We start from the raw sequence: 17,245 nt of genomic DNA, 5'->3' as shown, positions 1-17,245 counted from the left end.
CATCACTCTACGAGGTTCCCAGTGTACGTTAAGAAGAATATGAGTTTTAACCCCTTCCCGACCTGTGACACAGCGTATGCGTCATGAAAGTCGGTGCCAATCCGACCTGTGACGCATATGCTGTGTCACAGAATGATCGTGTCCCTGCAGATCGGGTGAAAGGGTTAACTCCAATTTCACCCGACCTGCAGGGACAGGGGGAGTGGTACTACAGCCCAGGGGGGGTGGCTTCGACCCCCCATGGCTATGATCGCTCTGATTGGCTGTTGAAAGTGAGACAGCCAATCAGAGCAATTTGTAATATTTCACCTATGAAAAGTGGTGAAATATTACAATCCAGCCATGGCCGATGCTGCAATAGCATCAGCCATGGCTGGAGACCCCGATCTGCCTCCCCCACCGACTGATGGCTGCGATCTGCAGCCGCCATCAGTGTTTCCTACCCCTCCATCCTGTCCTCCGCACCTTCCTCTCACTTCAAACCCTCCGCCGTACTCCCCTTCTCCCCCCACTGTCCGATCGCACCCCCTCATACTTACCTAATCCCGGTGTCCTCGGTCTTCTCGCATGGGTGATGCCATCTTCCAAAATGGCGGGCGCATGCGCAGTGCGCCCGCCAAATCTGCCGGCCGGCAGATTCATTCCAGGTACATTTTTATCGCCATGATAGGTTCTATCACAGCAATCAAAATAAAAAAAATAGTAAATAAACCCCCCCTTTAACACCCCCATAGGTAGGTAACATAATAAAATAAAGAAAATATATTTATTTTTATTTTTCCACTAGGGCTAGGGTTAGGACTAGGGTTAGGGTTGCAATTAGGGTTAGAATTAGGGTAAGGGTTGCAATTAGGGTTAGGGTTTCAATTAGAGTTAGGGTTGCAATTAGGATTAGGGTTGCAATTAGGGTTAGGGTCAGAAATAGGGTTTCAATTAGGGTTAGGGTTGCACTTAGGGTTAGAATTAGGGTTGCGGTTAGGGTTAGAATTAGGGCTAGGGTTGTAATTAGGGTTAGAATTAGGCTATGTGCACACGGTGCGGGTTTGGGTGCGGATCCGCAGCGGATTGGTCGCTGCGGATTCGTAGCAGTTTTCCATCATGTTTACAGTACCACGTAAACCTATGGAAAACCAAATCTGCTGTGCCCATGGTGCAGAAAATACCGCATGGAAACGCATTGCATTTTCCGCAGAATGTCAATTCTTTGTGCGGATTCCGCAGCATTTTACACCTGTTCCATAATAGGAATCTGCAGGTGAAATCCGCACAAAAAACACTGGAAATCCGCAGGTAAAGTGCAGTGCGTTTTACCTGCGGATTTTTCAAAAACGGCGCGGAAATATCCGCACACAAATCCGTAACGTGGATAGCCTTAGGGTTAGGGTTGGAATTAGAGTTAGGGTTGGAATTAGGGTTAAGATTAGGGTTAAGGGTGTGTTGGGGTTAGGGTCAGGTTTGTGGTTAGGGTTATGGTTAGGGTTGGGATTAGGGTTTGGGGTGTATTGTGGTTAGGGTTGGGATTAGGGTTAGGGGTGTGTTGGGGTTAGGGTTGTGGTTAGGGGTGTGATTAGGGTCATGGTTAGAGTTGGAATTAGGGTTAGGGGTGTGTTAGGGTTAGCATTGGAGTTAGAATTGAGGGGTTCCACTGTTTAGGCACATCAGGGGGTCTTCAAACGCGACATGGTGCCACCATTGATTCCTGCCAATCTTGCGTTGAAAAAGTGTGCCCAAACAGTGGTTTACCCCCACATATGGGGTACCAGAATACTTAGGTCAAACTGGACAACAATTTTTGTGGTCCAATTTCTCCTGTAACCCTTGGGAAAATAAAAAATTGCAGGCTGAAAAATTATTTTTGAGGAAAGAAAAATTATTTTTTATTTTCATGGCTCTGCGTTATAAACTTAATAATAATAATAATAATAATAATAATTTTATTTATATAGCGCCAACATATTCCGCAGCGCTTTACAACTTATAGAGGGGACTTATACAGACAACAGACATTACAGCATAACAGAAATCACAGTTCAAAACAGATACCAGGAGGAATGAGGGCCCTGCTGCTCGCAAGCTTACAATCTATGAGGAAAAGGGGAGACACAAGAGGTGGATGGTAACAATTGCTTTAGTTATTTGGACCAGCCATAGTGTAAGGCTCGGGTGTTCATGTAAAGCTGCATGAACCAGTTAACTGCCTAAGTATGTAACAGTACAGACACAGAGGCTATTAACTGCATAAAGTGTATGAGAACATGATGGAGGAACGTGATTATGTTGTTGTTTTTTATTAATAGGCCACACAGGGATAATTAGGTTAATGCGTTGAGGCGGTAGGCCAATCTGAACAAATGAGTTTTTAGTGCACGCTTAAAACTGTGGGGATTGGGGATTAATTGTATTAACCTAGGTAGTGCATTCCAAAGAATCGGCGCCGCACGTGTAAAGTCTTGGAGACGGGAGTGGGAGGTTCTGATTATTGAGGATGCTAACCTGAGGTCATTAGCAGAGCGGAGGGCACGGGTAGGTTGGTAGACTGAGACCAGAGAGGAGATGTAGGGTGGTGCTGAGCCATGGAGTGCTTTGTGGATGAGGGTAGTAGTTTTGTACTGGATTCTGGATTGGATGGGTAGCCAGTGTAATGACTGGCACAAGGTAGAGGCATCGGTGTAACGGTTGGCGAGGAATATGATCCTGGCAGCAGCATTCAGGACAGATTGGAGCGGGGAGAGTCTGGTAAAAGGTAGGCCAATTAGTAGAGAGTTACAATAGTCCAGACGAGAATGAATAAGTGAGACAGTAAGAGTTTTTGCAGAGTCGAAAGTAAGAAAAGGGCGAATTCTGGAAATGTTTTTGAGATGCAGATAAGAAGAGCGAGCCAGTGATCGGATGTGGGGGGTGAATGAAAGCTCGGAATCAAGGATGACTCCAAGGCAGCGGGCATGTTGCTTTGGAGTAATGGTGGAACCGCACACAGAGATGGCAATGTCGGGCAAAGGTAGGTTTGTAGAGGGAGAGAACACGAGGAGTTCAGTTTTTGACAGGTTCAGTTTCAGATAGAGGGAGGACATGATGTTAGAGACAGCGGTAAGACAATCACTGGTGTTTTCTAAAAAGGTCGGCGTGATAACAGGAGAAGAGGTATATAATTGGGTGTCGTCAGCATAGAGATGGTACTGGAAACCAAATCTACTGATTGTTTGTCCAATAGGGGCAGTATACAAAGAGAAGAGGAGGGGGCCTAGGACTGATCCTTGAGGAACCCCAACAGTAAGGGGAAGGTGAGAGGAGGAGGAACCAGCAAAACAAACAGTGAAGGATCGGCCAGAGAGATAGGAGGAGAACCAAGAGAGAACGGTGTCCTTGAGGCCGATGGAGCGGAGCATAGTGAGGAGGAGCTGATGATCCACAGTGTCGAATGCTGCGGAGAGATCCAAGAGAATTAGCATGGAATAGTGACCATTAGATTTAGCTGTTAGTAGGTCATTAGAGACTTTAGTGAGGGCAGTTTCAGTAGAGTGTAAAGAGCGGAAACCAGATTGAAGAGGGTCGAGAAGAGAATTATCTGAGAGATAGCGGGTAAGACGGGAGTGGACCAGGCGTTCCAGGAGTTTAGAGATGAAGGGAAGATTAGAGACAGGTCTATAATTAGCGGCACAATTTTGATCGAGGGAGGGCTTTTTAAGTAGTGGATGTATGATGGCATGCTTAAATGAGGAGGGAAAAATACCGGAAGTGAGGGAAAGGTTGAATATTTTTGTTAGGTGAGAGGTGACAGCCGGGGAAAGGGACTGGAGGAGATGCGACGGAATGGGGTCGCTGGTGCAAGTGGTCGGGCGAGAAGATGCAAGGAGCCTGCTTACTTCTTCTTCTGTAACTGGTTCAAAGTCAGAGAGTGAACTAGATGCAGTGGGGGAGGGAGGACAGTGCTTGGTATGAAGAGATTGGGAAATGATTTCCTGTCGAATGTGGTCAATTTTTTCTTTGAAGTAATTGGCCAGATCGTCAGCGTGGAGATCTGTGGTTGGGGCCTGCTCTCTTGGGTTGAGTAGGGACCGGAAAGTGTCAAAGAGACGTTTAGGGTTATTGGACAGCGAGGTGATGAGGGTGTTGAAATAGGTTTGTTTGGAGAGGTGAAGGGCAGAGTTGTATGTTTTTAACATGAACTTATAATGGATGAAATCTTCGGGCAGATTAGATTTTCTCCACAGACGTTCGGCGCACCTGGAGCACCGCTGCAGGAAACGTGTTTGCAGCGTGTGCCACGGTTGTCGCCGTCTGTGTCGAGTTGTTCTATGTATAGGAGGTGCAGCTTCTTCCAGGGCACTTTGCAGGGTTTCATTGTAATGCTTCAGAGCAGAATCAGGACAAGAGATGGAGGAGATTGGGGCCAATGAAGACTGCAAGTTCTTCATAAGTTTCTGGGTGTTAATGGCCTGTATGTTTCTATAAGTGTGGAAAGTGGGGATGACCTGAGCGGGATGGCAGTTCTTGATAGAGAATGAAAGAAGGTTGTGGTCAGAGAGCGGGAGAGGGGAGTTTGTGAAATCATCCAGTGAGCAAAGCCGGGAGAAGACCAAATCAAGGGAGTTTCCATCATCATGTGTTGGAGAGTTAGTATGCTGCGAGAGGCCGAAAGAGGAGGTTAGAGATAAAAGGTGAGAAGCAGATGGGGAGAGGGGAGAAGCAATTGGGATATTGAAATCACCCATGATGAGGGTGGGGGTGTCATAAGAGAGAAAGTGTGGAAGCCAGGTGGCAAAATGATCCAGGAACTGGTGAAAGGGGCCGGGAGGACGATACACCACCGCCACTCGCATGGAGAAGGGGACGTAGAATCTGACAGCATGGACCTCAAAGGAAGGAAATACAAGTGAGGGTACTTGGGGGATAACTTGGAAGGTACATTTGGGTGAAAGGAGCAGACCAACGCCTCCACCTGCTCTGTTGTCTGATCTTGGGGTATGAGAAAAGTGTAGTCCACCAAATGAGAGAGCAGCAGCAGCGGTGGTGTCTGACTGCTGGATCCAGGTAAACTTCTGTGAAGCACTTGGGGGTTCAAAGTGCTCAACAAACATCTAGATAAGTTCCTTTGGGGGGTCTCGTTTCCAAAATGGGGTCACTTGTGGGGGGGTTTCTACTGTTTAGGCACATCAGGGGCTCTGAAAACGCAACATGACGCCCGCAGAGCATTCTATCAAAGTCTGCATTTCAAAACGTCACTACTTCCCTTCCGAGCCCCGACGTGTGCCCAAACAGTGGTTTACCCTCACATATGGGGTATCAGCGGCGTACTCAGGAGAAACTGGACAACAGCTATTGTGGTCAAATTTCTCCTGTTACCCTTGGGAAAATAAAAAATTCTGGGCTAAAAAATTATTTTTGAGGAAAGAAAAATATTTTTTTATTTTCACGGCTCTGCTTTATAAACTTCTGTGAAACACTTGGGGGTTCAAAGCGCTCACCACACATCTAAATAAGTACCTTTAGGGGGTCTAGTTTCTAAAATGGGGTCACTTGTGGGGGGGTTTCTACTGTTTAGGCACATCAGGGGCTCTGCAATCACAACATGACGCCCGCAGATCATTCCATCAAAGTCTGCATTTCAAAACGTCACAACTTCCCTTCCAAGCCCCATCGTGTGCCTAAACAGTGGTTTACCCCCACATATGGGGTATCAGCATACTCAGGACAAACTGGACAACAAATTTTGGGGTCCAATTTCTCCTGTTACCCTTGTAAAAATAAAAAATTCTGGGCTAAAAATCATTTTTGAGAAAAGAAAAATTATTTTTTATTTTCACAGCTCGGTGTTATAAACTTTTGTGAAGCACTTGGGGGTTCAAAGTGCTCACCACACATCTAGATTAGTTCCTTGGGAGGTCTAGTTTCCAAAATGGGGTCATTTGTGGGGGAGATCCAATGTTTAGGCACACAGGGGCTCTCCAAACACGACATGGTGTCCGCTAACGATTGGAGCTAATTTTCCATTCAAAAAGCCAAATGGCGTGCCTTCCCTTCCGAGCCCTGCCGTTCGCCCAAACAGTGGTTTACCTCCACATGTGGGGTATCAGCGTACTCAGGACAAACTGGACAACAACAATTGGGGTCCAATTTCTCCTGTTACCCTTGGGAAAATAAAAAATTATGGGCTAAAAAATCAGTTTTGAGGAAAGAAAAAATATTTTTTATTTTCACGGCTCTGTGTTATAAATTTCGGTGAAGCACTTGGGGGTTATAACTTCCTAGCAAAAAAAAATGTTTCCAAAATTGTGCTGATGTAAAGTAAACATGTGGGAAATGTTATTAATTAGCTATTTTGTGTCACATAACTCTCTGGTTTAACAGAATAAAAAGTCAAAATTGGAAAATTGCAAAATTTTCAAAATTTTCGCCCAGTTTTTTTCACAAATAAATGCAGAAATTATCGACCTACATTTACCACTAACATGAAGCCCAATAAAGCCCAATGAAGCTCCCTAAGCTCTTCTTGTTCAACCGACAGCAGGCCCAGCACTTCAAATATTTCTACTTCCCACACTTTTTTAAGGAACAGCCGGGGTCGACAAAACGGAAGACGAGGCGGGGAGTCCAGAAACCAGATGTCAACCGGATCTCAGGTAAGGACCTCCCACTGGTGATCAATATTTCCTCCAAGAATCTGGACACGCATCAACTATCTTTGCTTCAAAAGGGCTTGTCCTTTTGCCCTATGTATAAATTCAACTCTTTTGAACTTGGCATGGACCTACAGAGGTTCTATCGCAACCTCAGACCACTTTTCAGAACAGCCACCTGTGTTGGACCCATCACGTCAGGGTATCACCCCTTTACTCGAACTCCGGGGTCTGGGGCTATGGACTTCCAGCTCTTACATGCCACCAAGGGACAATCCACAAGTAGAAACATTTGTTTCCTTGAAAGGGACATTCACCTATTCATTCGAGAGGTGGATCGGGGGAAGTTTCATTATCACACTAATCTCACACAATCTGAGAGGTTATCTCTTGAACAGCTATCCTCTGACAAAACACTGATAATAAAACCAGCAGATAAGGGCGGGGCTACTGTGATCATGGATAAATCTTATTATCTAGAGGAAGTGTTCAGACAGCTTAATGACACTTCAGTCTACAACAAAATACCACACAATCCACTAAAGGTACCTTCACACTAAATGATATCGCTAGCGGTCCGTGACGTTGCAGTGTCCTGGCTAGCGATATCGTTGTGTTTGACAGGCAGCAGCGATCTGGATCCTGCTGTGATATCGCTGGTTGTTGCTGAAAGTCCAGAACTTTATTTTGTCGCTGGATCTCCCGCTGTCATCGCTGGATCGGTGTGTGTGACACCGATCCAGCGATGTCTTCACTGGTAACCAGGGTAAACATCGGGTTACTAAGCGCAGGGCCGCGCTTAGTAACCCGATGTTTACCCTGTTTACCAGCGTAAATGTAAAAAAAAAAAACACATACTCACATTCCGGTGCCCGGCGTCCGCTTCCCTGCACTCCTCCTGCATCCTGTGTAAGTGCCGGCCGTAAAGCAGAACGGTGACGTCACCGCTGTGCTCTGTGGGAGATGCCGAAGATGTTCGGCGCTGACACAGGATGCAGGAGGAGTGCAGGGAAGCGGACGCCGGGCACCGGAATGTATGTGTTTTGGTTTTTTTTACATTTACGCTGGAAACCAGGGTAAACATCGGGTTACTAAGCGCGGCCCTGCGCTTAGTAACCCGATGCTTACCCTGGTTACCAGGGGACTTCGGCATCGTTGGTCGCTGGAGAGCCGTCTGTGTGACAGCTCTCCAGCGACCACACAGCGACTAAACAGCGACGCTGCAGCGATCGGCATCATTGTCTGTATCGCTGCAGCGTCGCTTAGTGTAAAGGTACCTTAAGTCGGATAGCTCAAAAAATTAAACCAGTTTTAGATTTTCATCTCCAGGCAGGCACCATCGACAGTAAGATGAGGGATTTTCTCACCAAAACAGATCCCATCACTCCAATATTTTACATCTTAGGCCGGCCTCACACTGGGCGTAAGACAATACGCCACGTATTATACGTCCGTACTACGGCCGTAATACGGAGAAATGTTCCCAAAATATTGATCCGTAGTCAGGGTGTGTCAGCGTATTTTGCGCATGGCATCCTCCGTATGTAATCCGTATGGCATCCGTACTGCGAGATTTTCGCGCAGGCTTGCAAAACCGACATCTAATGGATTTATGTGCTCAAATGTTCGGGAAAACATATATACAGTACATATATATATATATATATATATATATATATATGTCATTGAGACACATATATATATATTCTGTATTTAGATTTCATTCAGCGCGATATGTGTTAAAAGCCGGTAATTCAATTACCGGCTTCTCATTTCTCCTGCACAAACCCGACATGATATGAGACATGGTTTTCATACAGTAAACCATCTCATATCCCCTTTTTTTTTGCATATTCCACACTACTAATGTTAGTAGTGTGTATGTGCAAAATTTCAGCGCTGTAGCTGCTGAAATAAAGGGTTAAATGGTGGAAAAAATTGGCGTGGGCTCCCGCACAATTTTCTCCGCCAGAATGGTAAAGCCAGTGACTGAAGGCAGATATTAATAGCCAGGAGAGGGTCCATGGTTATTGGCCCCCCCGTGGCTACAAACATCTGCCCCCAGCCACCCCAGAAAAGGCACATCTGGAAGATGCGCCTATTCTGGCACTTGGCCACTCTCTTCCCACTCCCTGTAGCGGTGGGATATGAGGTAATGAAGGGTTAATGCCACCTTGCTATTGGAAGGTGACATTAAGCCAGATTAATAATGGAGAGGCGTCAATTATGACACCTATCCATTATTAATCCAATTGTTTGAAAGGGTTAAAAAAACACACACACATGATTTAAAAGTATTTTAATGAAATAAACACAGCGGTTGTTGTAATAATTTATTGTTCTCTCAATCCATCAGGAACACCCTCGCTTGGAAAAATAATAAACGCACAAGATACATACCTTCTGGTGAACCGTCTCGTCCCACGAAGTAATCCATCTGAAGGGGTTAACTAATATTACAGGCAGGAGCCCTGCTAAATGCAGCGGTGCTCCGTGCCTGTAATCCCCGGCGAATGAATGAAATGTAGGTCATTGACCTACATTTCCTTCAGTCGCGGTGAGGCGCCCTCTGCTGGATGTTCTCATGAACTGTAGCCTGGGAACTTTTTCCCACGCTCCAGGTCATATGAGGACATCCACCAGGGGGCGCATCACCGCGACTGAGGGAAATGTAGGTCAATGACCTACATTTCATTCATTCGCCGGGGATTACAGGCACGGAGCACAGCTGCATTTAGCAGGGCTCCTGCCTGTAATATTAGTTAACCCCTTCAGATGGATTACTTCGTGGGACGAGACGGTTCACCAGAAGGTATGTATCTTGTGCGTTTATTATTTTTCCAAGCGAGGGTGTTCCTGATGGATTGAGAGAACAATAAATTATTACAACAACCGCTGTGTTTATTTCATTAAAATACTTTTAAATCATGTGTGTGTGTGTTTTTTAACCCTTTCAAACAATTGGATTAATAATGGATAGGTGTCATAATTGACGCCTCTCCATTATTAATCTGGCTTAATGTCACCTTCCAATAGCAAGGTGGCATTAACCCTTCATTACCCCATATCCCACCGCTACAGGGAGTGGGAAGAGAGTGGCCAAGTGCCAGAATAGGCGCATCTTCCAGATGTGCCTTTTCTGGGGTGGCTGGGGGCAGATGTTTTTAGCCACGGGGGGGCCAATAACCATGGACCCTCTCCTGGCTATTAATATCTGCCCTCAGTCACTGGCTTTACCGCTCTGGCGGAGAAAATTGCGCGGGAGCCCACGCCAATTTTTTCCGCCATTTAACCCTTTATTTCAGCAGCTACAGCGCTGAAATTTTGCACATACACACTACTAACATTAGTAGTGTGGAATATGCAAAAAAAAAGGGGATATGAGATGGTTTACTGTATGTAAACCATGTCTCATATCCTGTCGGGTTTGTGCAGGAGAAATGAAAAGCCGGCAATTGAATTACCGACTTTTCACTAACACCGCTGCGTATTTCTCGCAAGTCACACTGCTGGTCAGGGTGGAATCCGTATTTTTCTCGCCCCCATAGACTTTCATTGGCGATTTTTTTGTGCAATACGGTGACAAACGCAGCATGCTGCGATTTTGTACGGCCGTAGAAAGCCGTATAATACTGAACCGTAATATACGGCTAATAGGAGCAGCCCCATTGAGAATAATTGTGCAGTTTATTTTGCGAGTTTTACGGACGTAGTTTATGCGCTCATACGTCCGTAAAACTCGCTAGTGTGAGGCCGGCCTTAAGGTACCGTTCCACTAAACGACTTACTAATAGTGTTGAGCGATACCGTCCGATACTTGAAAGTATCGGTATCGGAAAGTATCGGCCGATACCGGCAAAGTATCGGATCTAATCCGATACCCGATACCAATACAAGTCAATGGGACTCAAGTATTGGAAAGGTATCCCTGATGGTTCCCAGGGCCTGAAGGAGAGGAAACTCTCCTTCAGGCCCTGGGAACCATATTAATGTGTAAAATAAAGAATTAAAATAAAAAATATTGATATACTCACCTCTCCGACGCAGCCTGGACATCACCGCTGGTAACCGGCAGCCTGCTTTGTTTAAAATGAGCGCGTTCAGTACCTTCCATGACGTCACGGCTTCTGATTGGTCACGTGCCGCTCATGTGACCGCCACGCGACCAATCAGAAGCCGTGACGTCATCCCTCAGGTCCTAAATTCCTAGAAGGGAATTTAGGACCTGAGGGATGACGTCGCGGCTTGTGATTGGTCGCGTGGCGGTCACATGAGCGGCACGCGACCAATCAGAAGCCGTGACGTCATGGAAGGTACTGAACGCACTCATTTTAAACAAAGCAGGTTGCCGGTTACAAGCGGTGATGTCCAGGCTGCGTCGGAGAGGTGAGTATATCAATATTTTTTATTTTAATTCTTTATTTTACACATTAATATGGTCCCGATACCGATTCCCGATACAACAAAAGTATCGGATTTCGGTATCGGAATTCCGATACAGCAAGTATCGGCCGATACCCGATACTTGCGGTATCGGAATGCTCAACACTACTTACTAACGATCACGACCAGCGATACGACCTGGCCGTGATCGTTGGTAAGTCGTTGTGTGGTCACTGGGGAGCTGTCACACTGACAGCTCTCTCCAGCGACCAACGATCAGGGGAACGACTTCGGCATCGTTGAAACTGTCTTCAACGATGCCGAAGTCCCCCTGCAGCACCCGGGTAACCAGGGTAAACATCGGGTTACTAAGTGCAGGGCCGCGCTTAGTAACCCGATATTTACCCTGGTTACCATTGTAAAAGTAAAAAAAACCAAACAAACACTACATACTCACATTCTGATGTCTGTCACGTCCCCCGCCGGCGTCCACAGGGTTAAAACTGCTTTCGGCAGGAGCGCTTGCTAATGCTGCGCTGCTGCCAAGAGCTTCCCTGCACTGAATGTGTCAGCGGTGCGCCGGCAGTAACAGCGGTGACGTCACCGCTGTGCTCTGCTTTACGGCCGGTGCTTTACGGCCAGTTCTGACACAGTCAGTGCAGGAAGCTCTCTGTATGTATGTAGTGTTTTTTTTTTTAACTTTTACAATGGTAACCAGGGTAAATATCGGGTTACTAAGTAGCGGCCCTGCGCTTAGTAACCCGATGTTTACCCTGGTTACAAGTGAACACATCGCTGGATCGGTGTCACACACGCCGATCCAGTGATGACAGCGGGTGATCAGCGACGAAATAAAGTTCTGGACTTCTAGCTCCGACCAGCGATATCACAGCGGGATCCTGATCGCTGCTGCGTGTCAAACACAATGAGATCGCTATCCAGGACGCTGCAACGTCACGGATCGCTGTCGTTCTCGTTGGAAAGTTGCTGAGTGTGATGGTACCTTTACCTAAGATACACAAAAGACTGGTTAAACCTCCGGGAAGGCCCATTGTTTCTCTGACAGACTCTATCTTATCACCATTAGCCATTGTGTTAGAAAAAATCCTCACACCTATGGTCAAAACCACCCAGTCCTTCCTGCTAAATACCAATGATTTCAACAGAGTCATCAGATCCCTGGGCCCTCTATCCCCCACATCCTTCCTGATCACTTGGGAGGTAAATAGCTTATATACGTCCATAACCCATGAGAAAGGATTGTTGGTCACAGATAGACTCCTGAGTGAAGCTGGGGTTGATATTAAATTCCAACATTTTTGTGCTGATCTTTTAGATATGGTACTTAAAGATAATTACTTTATGTTCCAAGACACCTTCTATGTCCAGCAGCAGGGCACAGCAATTGTCTCAAATGTAGCGCCCCCGTACGCTATTGCCTATATGGCAGCTTTTGAAAATTATTTTGTCTATAGTCATCCTCTGTTCATTGATCACTGTAAAATCTGGCAAAGATATATACCGTAGATGATATTTTTTGTATTTGGGATGGACCAATCGAATCACTCCTGCTGTTTGATAGCCATATCAACAACATTTGGCCTGAATTAAAATTTTCCATACAGTACGACAAAAATCGGATCAGTTTCCTTGACACTTAAATTTATAAAGAGAGGGGGGGCACTCTTGCCATTGACTTATTTACTAAGCCCACGGACCGGAATGGTCTGCTACATTTTAGCAGCTGTCACCCCAAGTCCATTAAAAACTCCATTCCAAAGTCACAATTTCAAAGGGTTGACAGGATTGTCTCTGATGAGAACATTAAGAAAGTAAGATTGACCGAGATGGAACGCAAATTTTCCAACAGGGGTTACCCACATGGGGTGCTCACAAAGGCCAAACAAAACATGACATCTAGGAAATCCAATGATGGCTGTAAGAGAATTCCTTTTGTCACTACCTTTCACCGGTTCTCTGGCCTAGTACAATCCACCATCAGGAGACATTGGAATATACTGACGAAAAGTTATCCACAAATTCTGGAATTCAAATTACCATTTCTTTTGTGTTTTAGAAGTGCCAAGAATTTGAAAGATAGATTGGTGAAAGCAGATGTGGGCCCAGGCATGACCCTTTCGAGGCAGTCCTTTCTGCAGACCCAGAGACAGGGTACCTTTCCTTGTCTCAACTGCCTTCAGTGCAGCAATGTGCAAAAGGGCCCCTAGATGTTCCACCCCCAAACAGGCAAAGCCATTCCAATTAGGGGCTTTTACACATGCAAATCTGCATTCGTTATCTACTTGATTAAATGCCCATGTGGCCTGGTGTATGTGGGGAAAACCACGCAAGCTGTTCGGGACAGGGTGTCCCAACATAAATCCACCATCCGATGCAAAAAAACCCACCTTCCCCTTCCACACCACTTCCTTGAAAAAAATCATAATATCTCCCAACTAAGGTACCAGGTTCTCGAGCAGAAAGATCCCCCGAGGAGAGGCCAGAATCGCATCAAAACACTTAAAAGAAGGGAAGCGTTCTGGATCTTTACTTTACAGACCATAGAGCCAAAGGGATTAAAGGGAACCTGTCACCCTGTTTTTTGAAGATGAGCTAAAAATAGCGTTAAATAGGGGCAGAGCTGGGCGTTACATTAGTGTCTTTGTGTGCCTTTATTACCCACCTATGCTGCCGAAATACCTTTGTAAGGTCGCCGTTTTCTGCTGTCACTCATGCTGGTCTGGTCCTATGGGCGTGGTGACAGCGCTGTTTCTCCCCCAGAATCCTGCTCATCATTACGTTGGTGGCGTAGTGGTGTGCGCATGTCCAAAGAGAATATCCATTGCCCAGGAGATGAAAAACAGCGCGATCTGCGCTATTCAGCCATTTACCGTGGGCGCGGCCATCTTTCGGTGGCCGCGCATGCGCAGATGGAGCGCTCTGCTGCCCGGGGCTTCAGGAAAATGTCCGCGGGATTCCGGGAGTGCGCACATGGAGATCGCGGCGGCCATTTTCCTGAAGCCCCGGGCAGCAGAGCGCTCCATCTGCGCACGCGCGGCCACAGGAAAGATGGCCGCGCCCACCGGTAAACGGCTGAATAGCGCAGATCGCGCTGTTTTTCATCTCCTGGGCAGTGGATATTCTCTTTGGACATGCGCACACCACTACGCCACCAACGTAATGATGAGCCTGATCTGGGGGAGAAACAGCGCAGTCACCACGCCCATAGGACCAGACCAGCGTGAGTGACAGCAGAAAACGGCGACTTTACAAAGGTATTTCGGCAGCATAGGTGGGTAATAAAGGCACACAAAGACACTAATGTAACGCCCAGCTCTGCCCCTATTTAACTCTATTTTTAGCTCATCTTCAAAAAACGGGGTGACAGGTTCCCTTTAAATAGGGATTATGATGTTTCAGCTTTTCTATAACATGTTGCTTGCATAAATGAGATGCTCTCGTTTAATGTGATATTTTGCCCATCAGGATATTCTGCGTTTTTTGCCTAATTATGTTGTTTGTTGTTCTCTTTTAGAATCGTTAATGTCACGTCACGCACGGGGCACTTTTGGCACTTCACATGGTAGAGTATATATGCGTTATCATTATGTCCCCCCTATGGATATTTCCTTTATTTCTCCAATACACGTGCATTATCACCACCCTCACACAATCTGCGTCCACGCTTTCATTATTTTAGCCATCTTATATTTCTGCCCAGTTCTCTGCAGTCAGGCCCTCTGCCCTCTACAGTATTATAGTGCCTCCCAGTTCAGTCTTTGCGCATGCTCCAGGTACTCATTCATTCTCTGAGGACTACAGCTCAAAGTTGTGTCTGCGCAGGCGCGGCTCTTGCAGCCGCAGTCACGTGACCACGATGATGCGGCAGGTCACATGACCCACGTCCGGGGCGCATTTATACCCGGAAGTACCGCTGTCACACAGCGGCCCCCGGGATCACCATCTCTCCTGCAGCTCAGCGCCATGGACCTGGTAATATAAGGTAATCAGAGAGAGCACGCATGATAGCCTATGCCTTTTGCACGATATTGAGGGCACCGTCCCCCTGTGCATTTGTCTTCTCAGCGCCATCTCTCCTTGCGATTCCTCGCCCTCCCTCTGCGCCTCACCTCCAATATATTCTCCAGGACCCTTGAGGTAATTTAAGAGTACTCCCATTTTTTTACCAGTTTGCATGGCATCCATTACACCTCCCCCTGTTTATATTTATAATTTTTCCTCCCCTTTTCAGACTCCCCAGGTGCAATTTTCCCGGGTACATCTATGCGCAGGCCTTCTGGCCCCTATACCGTGCTAATTGCTTCCAGGTACCATTTACAGTGCTATGTCTGGCGCACGCATTATGACCCACACCTCAGCAGTAGAACTCTATTCACGGGCTCTGTATCTTATAATGACATCCTTTTATTTATATGGTGGCTCCTTTTTATGTATTGGTTTTTGTCACGTGCTGACATGTTCCTTTGCAGCTCGATACCCAGGATCGGCACTGGCGTTTACATTAATAACTTATGATGCCACATCTCTATTATAGGTATTCACTCTGCACTTACACTCCTAGCGCTATGGCCGAGCGCCCTGAAAATCCTCCTACTCAGTATCCTTCGGGGCATTTAGGCTGCATTCACATCTGTAGTCCTTCTACAGGGCTCAATGTCCATGTCATGTTTTACCTTCTATTCTATTTTTTCTTTTCCTTATCCACGCTCACAGCTTATAGCCTCCCATGATTGAAACTTCCATCAGCACCAGCCTGGATTTTTCCTGACTGCCACGGTTGTCACCTTTTTTATATATCATGTGATGTATTTGATCTTGAACAGAATTGACGATGTTCTCATGTTTTATTCTGATTGTGCATCATTCGATTCTTCTCGCTAAATCTCCATGTGATTTTGCATATATTTCAGTTTTGTTAAAGATGTTTCTGATGTAGGTCTTGTGATTAGACCGAAAACTTTTAAAATCTTTGAACTGGATGCACAAATCAATGAAATGTTCAATTTCATCTTGCAAAAGAACCTCTGAGTGCCAAGTGATTTGTTATTATCTATTGACGGGCTGGAAACCTGACTTGTGCACCACTAAGGAACACCTTGAGTGACGTGTGCACTTCCTTTATATGAAGCCCAATATGTCACGAAAAAACAATCTCAGAATCGCTAGGATCCGTTGAAGCGTTCCTGAGTTATTGCCTCATAAAAGGATACTGGTCAGAATTGCAAAAAATGGCCATGTCATTAAGGTCAAAATAGGCTGGATCATGAAGGGGTTAATAAAGTTCTGAGTCTCCTTGGAAAGGGGAGTGGAGTCCATAGCGCTGCCCACTCAGTAATGTCACGACCAGGGGCTATAAGTGAGTGGGAGCTCATTTTGCACTAGTCTTAGTCCAGGGAACTATCTGAGAGACACTCTGTGATGCATTGGGACATATGCTCCCCTCCCCCTGCCGCATGTTCAGCTCTGCTATGAAATGACTTAAAGAACTAAGTTTTTCTTCCTTTAATCCCTTTTTATTTTGTAATTGTATATACATAATTGTCTAATTTTAGAATATTTTTATACTTTTGTAAACACTGCCTACCTTTTGGAGCAAAATATATAAACTTACTAGCTTTGTTTTTCCTTACTCTATAACATACTTACACATCCTCTGAAGTAAATTATGCTACTAATTGGGTTGGCTCCTGACCCGTTATTAATTAAGAAATAGGAGCTGGTGGCGAGCAGAAGTGTCCTGAGCCTTTGGGAAAGCTGGTAGCGACGGATGGCGTTGATAATTATTGTTCCCGCCTGAGTGGGAGTAGTTATATTGCCCTCGCTGCAGTGTGCCCATTAGGCAGTACATAGTGAGGTAGCCTTTCTGGCGACTAATTATCCTAGGTGCAATACCCTGTCTGACCTGAAGGGAAGGGGGGTGCCAGAGAGCTGCAAGTTCCAAAAAGGAACTGGGAAGTGGGATATACAGTCATATGAAAAAGTTTGGGCACCCCTATTAACCTAATCGTAATGTTTTATAAAAATTGTTTTTTTTTGCAACAGCTATTTCAGTTTCATATATCTAATAACTGTTGGACACAGTAATGTTTCTGCCTTGAAATGAGGTTTATTGTACTAACAGAAAATGTGCAATCTGCATTCAAACAAAATTTGACAGGTGCATAAGTATGGGCACCCTTATCATTTTCTTGTTTTAAATACTCCTACCTACTTTTTACTGACTT

At 45.8% G+C, this 17,245-nt stretch overlaps 1 long non-coding RNA gene across 1 annotated transcript; it reads left to right on the top strand.

Annotated features, from left to right (window-relative positions):
- The first annotated feature begins 6,564 nt into the window (after nucleotides 1-6,564).
- Nucleotides 6,565-15,843, top strand: LOC143781077 (uncharacterized). Its single transcript, XR_013216532.1, has 4 exons — nucleotides 6,565-6,620; nucleotides 14,536-14,583; nucleotides 15,556-15,618; nucleotides 15,735-15,843. It is a non-coding gene; the product is annotated as an uncharacterized LOC143781077 (long non-coding RNA).
- Nucleotides 15,844-17,245: the final 1,402 nt, after the last annotated feature.

Source organism: Ranitomeya variabilis, chromosome 6 (assembly GCF_051348905.1).
Source record: "Ranitomeya variabilis isolate aRanVar5 chromosome 6, aRanVar5.hap1, whole genome shotgun sequence".
NCBI lineage: Eukaryota > Metazoa > Chordata > Amphibia > Anura > Dendrobatidae > Ranitomeya > Ranitomeya variabilis.
The sequence above is the reverse complement of the archived record's forward strand: the minus strand, read 5'-3'. Positions and strand labels throughout refer to the sequence as shown.